We start from the raw sequence: 6,000 nt of genomic DNA on the forward strand, positions 1-6,000 counted from the left end.
GTCCAGCTTCATCCTATTTTCTACCTCCACCCCATACTCCAGGGATTAGATCTAAGTCAACCCCCATCCTGCCATGTAGGACTGATATTGTCAGGGAGAACCCAGCTGGGTGGAATCCTCTGACCGTGACCCACTGACTCCCACCAAAGACCCCATAAGGACAAGGGTAAGGTCCCCTGAGACTCTGTGTGATTTATCTGGTGATATTGTTATTTTATGGGATGGGCCAAAGAGGTGTCAGGAAGCAAGTTTGCTGTAAATCTCTTCTCTCTGCTCCCTTTCCCTCTGCATGTCCCCTCCTGGGATTTATGATGGAAAATGTTCAGAGCTAGGGACTTGGGGCTTGGGTTCAGGCTTGGGGTGGGAAGGCAAGGGACAATACATCTTCCTCCTCCGAGATCTGCTAAATGTGTGAGTGGGTATGTGTGCGAGCACTACCCGTGCTCCATCGCTAGCCTGCAGCATACAGACCACAAAATCTCTATTAAGACCTCCATGGCACTCGAACGGCTCTGCGGACAGAGTGTATTGCCTGCACTCGAGGTGTGTATGATGGGAACCAACTCATAGGCTAGTGCCCCATGTGTGCTTGCCTCACGGGTGAGTGTGAGTTTCTGGGTCAGGCCAGGAGCCCAGGAGCAGAGCCCTATTAGGAGCAGATGTGTGACCCATATGTAACCTCCAAAGATGGAAACAAACAGGGGGTTCTCCATGGGGCATGGAGCAGCAGGAAAGGAACCTGCTTCTGGGTACTTTTAGCCACTGGGGAGGGCAGGTAGGAGGACAGCTTAAAGCTTGCCTTTAAGAGACACCAAGGCTCCTGTCTCTGGGTAAAATGGGCCCCAATTGGAGAAGTTGTCTTGGCCTGATTGTGGGTGCTGTGCTCCAGCATGGGTCCCTGGAGAGATGGGAGCAGGAACCTACTAACCTGACTTCCTCCATCTGCAGAGCCTGGAGCATGGACATCTCCTTGTTGTAGGGTCTGTACCAGGAGGTGAGCACGAGGTCACACAGGTGCGCTGTCTCCCCTTTCCCAACTCTCCCCCATCATGAGTTTTCAGGGCTGTGAACGCTGGGTTGTTTTGTTCTCTGCAGCCAGAGATCTAGAGATAGCTCAACCCAGACAGGGACCAGGATGGGCAAGGAGAGGGAGAAGAACCCCCTTCCCACCACAGAATTCCTCATATAGGTTCTGGTGGCCTCTACTTCTGGTCCTCTCCATTGCAGGGGGATTTATCCAGAGTCTGTGGCACCCAGAGGACATGGTTCTCACCTCATAACACCTCAGAGTCCCACGTCCAGGGTACAGGAACTTAGGGGGTGCTCAGTGAATCCTGCCAAATGAATCCAGGAGAAAGGCAGAGACGTCACCCTTCATGTTAATACCATGGCACTCTCCCATCCCATTTTTTCCCTCTGCTCCTCTCTCAGCTGCCCAGACCAGGGCTGTGCTGTGTCTCTGGTTAAATATATGGAATTATCTATTACAATACTTCAATATTTATTACATTGATTTCACTTTAAATGCTTTGTAAATCATAGCAAAAAATAATGGCCTTCCAACAGAGAGTCATATACCGTAATCAACTGGAAGAAGTCGGCATTGTAATTTAAAATAAAAAAAATCCTTATGTGAGTCTCTCGTTTAAATTAAGAGACAGGACGTGATTCAAATAATAAGACCCCAGTGAGGCTGGTTTTTCTTGGCAAATTAGTAGAGGTTTTAACTGGAACTGAAAAGGTGTTAAGGTGGAACACTGACCTTATTAGACCTTAATTATTTTCTGTTGTTACATTCCTGGAGCAGAGGGTTTTCTCCCCCCGACAACCCCCCCCCCCACACACAAAGTGGCCATGTAGTGTCTCATCGCAGGAACTTTGGCTCTAGAGAGATATCACTTCTCAAGATGTATTAGTGGGATAAAAAGCAGACACTTTGCCTGTGTCCCTTTGCTTCATCCCAGTGTCCGGGGCTCCCAGAAGTCCAGGTTGGAGGCAACGTTCTTGTCCTTGAAAGTGAAGAACTCACCTCACTGTACCACTGCCAAAGATCTGGGCTCCAGCCTCAGCAGCTGCATACAATCCAGGAAGCACTTCCCCTCTCTGAACCCATTTCTTCCCTGCCCTGGGGTGATTAGTGGGAGCCTGGCTGTAAGCTGTGAGGTGCTACACAAGTAGGAGGGACTTCCTGGCCAGCCTGGGTGTAGAGATCCAGATGTAGAGATAACTTAACCAGACTTTGATTTGAGTTTTGCTTCCCTCTCTCCTACCTTCCTTGTGACTTAACTCCAAATTCTGCTCCCACCCCACCAAGATGGGACAAGGGAGAAAGTTTAATTTCCTAATAATATGGCTGTAAGATAGGCAATAGGCAATATACCCATGTTACAGAGAAATAAACTGAGGCACAGATAATGAACTACCAGCCCTCCCCTGTCCCCAGCTGCTGAGAGGCAGAACTGGGATACGAACCCAAGTGTGTCTGACCTTGGATCCATCAAAATCCCAAGTGGCAGGATGATGATGGCTTCACGAGTGCAGGGATTTGAAGATGATTTGTTCACTGCTGTATCCCCAGCCCCTGGAATAGTGCCCGGTACACAGTGACTAATAAATATTTTTAAATGATGAATGTCAACTTTAAGGGGAGGTTTGGTGTAGGAAAAGCGAGTTAGCAATAAACAGCTTACTGGGGGCTTTATCTTACCTCACAGTTTCACAGAAGGCTCTGTGCGGTAAGGAATTTGGGGCTGCATTTCCTTGTTCACGGGAGCCCCTTCTGGCAGTTTTTTTTTAAAAAAAGATTATTTATTTATTTATTTATTTATTTATTTATTTATTTATTTATTTATTTATGAGAGACAGAGGGCGGGGCAGAGACATAGGCAGAGGGAGAAGCAGGCTCCATGCACCGGGAGCCCGACGTGGGATTCGATCCCAGGTCTCCAGGATCAGGCCCTGGGCCGAAGGCCGCGCTAAACCGCTGAGCCACCCAGGCTGCCCATCTGGCTGTTTTTATATCCAGTTACCACCATGCCAGAGGTTGGGGCCTCAGTGGTAAAGGGGAAAGGAAATAAAATGGGGAAATGGCAACATTGGTGGTAGAGTAATATCTCTGCAGACATGTGCAGATTATACTCAATTGATATCACACAGGGAAATAATATCTTGCTCCTTGGCAGAAGAACCCCTGGGAAGACCTTATGGAGAAGAGAACTCCACACATTTTCCTAATCAATCCATCCTTTAATTTTATGACTAAAGATATCAGCCCTTGATGCAAAGGCACCAACCTTTCATTTAGCCAGTTTTTACTGAGCACCTACTATAGGCTGTGCACTAGGTTAGGTCCTGGCAGGGGCTAGGATGCCCGTGGCATCGCTCATGGCCCTCAGGAGCATAACCAATGCCTCGGGAGGCCACCCTCAGGACAGCCAGGTTTGTTCATCAACTTGCTTGGCTCTTCCTTCTCTCTTCCCTCGTGTGCAGAGAGTCAGCATCTCACTCCAGGTCAGCCTCAGGATTTCTCTCCCCACTCTCGCCCTCACTTCTCACCCTCCACCCCCAGCTCCCTGGCTGATGGAAAAGGTACAAAAGGGAATCGGAGAGATTCTGTGCTGTTTGTTTTGGGTTCAATGGAATCTCATTTACACGTGTTAATTGCAACTAATTGGCACTAATTGGATGAACAGGAAACCCTCTGGGAATACTCATACCTTTAATTTGTAGTAAATATCATTAATTAACATATGTTAATTAGAACCAATTAACATTGATTAAGGGTTTCCAGTTACTTGGAAAGTACAACTCTGTGTCCTCCTCTCTTGGTTGCCTGAAGTCAGCACAAAATACAATATGTGAAGTCTGGGCAGGGAAAGGACAACCCTTTTGGAGACCTCTCCAGGTAGGGGGTAGCCCCCACCCAAGGTGGGTGCTTGGAGGATGGCACCCTGCCCTCTCCTGCCCCAGGGCAGAGGGGTGTGTTGGGGTTAGGGCTGCGAGGTTAGCACTTACTTGTCAGGGAGTGAGAGAGTCTGACTTTTGGGAGGTTCTCCTCTGGGCCTGACTCCCAGTGTGGGTTGGAAAGGCACACTGGAGTTCAGCCTAGCAGAGAGGCTGCTGAGACCAAGCAAAGTTTAGACTCTTCCTTCAGAGATGGTGGAGAGTGAGACACCCGTCAGCCTGAGCCCTGTTTGATGTGTGTACATGTGAGCGCACGCATACGCACACACTCCTCCATCTGACAAAGATATGTGGATATTGACCTCCTCTATCTGGCACTGATAGTGAATGGGGATACCTCCGTGGTCTGACAGATGCATAGATGGTGGGACTGTCTCTGTCAGACATCTCCTTTGCCCATCTTAGGATGTTTTTCACTCAAGACTGGGATGCTGTTCCAATTATCCAGAGTATTGGTATCAGATTTTTAAAAAAATCATTTGGGCAGCCCTGGTGGTGCAGCGGTTTAGGGCCGCCTGCAGCCTGGGTTGTGATCCTGGAGACCTGGGATCGAGTCCCACGTTGGGCTCCCTGCATGGAGCCTGCTTCTCCCTCTGCCTCTCTCTTTGTCTCTAATAAATAAATAAATAAATCTTAAAAAAAAAAATCATTTGCCTGGGAACCAGAGGCTTTTCTGTCTACTCTTAGTTCTGTTACAAACTAGCTATGGGACTCTGGATTCATTAAGATATCTATATAAATTATCTTTAGTCCAATTACAAAAAATTAAATGTTTACTGCAGACTCCCCCTGCATCCAAGATTACCCTTTCTGTGATAGGCTTCCAAGGCCCTGCCTTTCCTTTTCTGCAATATTCACCTGATTGCATCCTGTCCGACGTCCATCTTCATTGACCAGTCATAAGTTCCTTGAAAGCAGGGTTTGAGTCTGGCTTGTTCACTGTGGCACTTCATGGGCACTAAAAGAGCTGCTAGTGAGTTAAATAATATATGGGATGAAAAAATATGTTGAATAAATGAATGAACACATAAAACAAAGCCATCTTTAATTTCAACCACCACAGAGAAAGCATTTGTATGGTGTGTGTGTGTGTGTACTTACACACACATATATATATGAAAATATGTTTTATATGTCAAATGCACACACGTAACATGAATATCTATCTCTAAAAGCCCTGTTGTTTTTGCTCTAATAACTTCAAAAGTATAAGTGTTCCAGACTTTAAAAATGAAAGAAATCATTTAAAACTTTGATCCTTTACATCTAGTGTGCGCTTAATTTTGTGAACTTTGAATAATAATTTTTTAATTTTAAATTTCTGTTTCAGTCTCTTTGAATGAAAGGCGTAAACAGTGACTCAAAAACGAAAACTAAGTTTATTGTTGGGATGCCTGGGTGGCTCAGCAGTTGCGCATCTGCCTTCGGCCCAAGGTGTGATCCCACGGTCTTGGGATCAAGTCCCGCGTCGGACTCCCTGCGTGCAGCCTGCTTCTCCCTCTGCCTGTGTCTCTGCCTCTCTCTCTCTTAAAAAAAAAATAAATAAAAGTTTATTGTTAAAAATTCACAAGACTAAATAATGTGTATCTTTCAACCACTGGGTACATCTTGAAACCAATTTTCTCACCTGTGTAATGTGGCTATGGATACTTGCACTAACTCTCCCGGTCTCTCATGTGGGTGTGGGTGATTTTGTGTTTTTTTTTTTTTTTAAGATTTTATTTATTGATTCATGAGAGACACACACACACACACAGAGAGAGAGAGAGAGAGAGAGAGAGGCAGAGACACAGGCAGAGGGAGAAGCAAGCTCCATGCAGAGAGCCCGATACAGGACTCGATCCCGAGACCCTGGGATCATACCCTGAGCCACCCAGGTGCCCTGTGTAAGTGATTGCATAACACCAGGAAAGGAGTATTCTCCAGGCCACCTGAGAAGAAAAGGCTCTTGAGCTCCCATATCCTACTACTGGCTCTGACAGAAAGAGATGGGGACCTGATGGGGACAGACCCTGGCAAAATCCTCGCCTCCAAGGG

At 46.7% G+C, this 6,000-nt stretch overlaps 1 long non-coding RNA gene across 2 annotated transcripts in view; it reads left to right on the forward strand.

The window, feature by feature from the left end:
- The window catches only part of LOC144286176 (uncharacterized), a 22,158-nt gene extending 16,664 nt beyond the window's left edge, over window positions 1-5,494 (forward strand). The window contains exons 4-5 of one of the 2 annotated variants that reach the window (XR_013354250.1): window positions 949-1,014; window positions 5,294-5,494. This is a non-coding gene — a long non-coding RNA (uncharacterized LOC144286176). The remainder of the gene's footprint in view (window positions 1-948; window positions 1,015-5,293) is intronic. The other variant, XR_013354249.1, reaches the window with a different exon arrangement.
- Window positions 5,495-6,000: the final 506 nt, after the last annotated feature.

Source organism: Canis aureus, chromosome 16 (assembly GCF_053574225.1).
Source record: "Canis aureus isolate CA01 chromosome 16, VMU_Caureus_v.1.0, whole genome shotgun sequence".
NCBI lineage: Eukaryota > Metazoa > Chordata > Mammalia > Carnivora > Canidae > Canis > Canis aureus.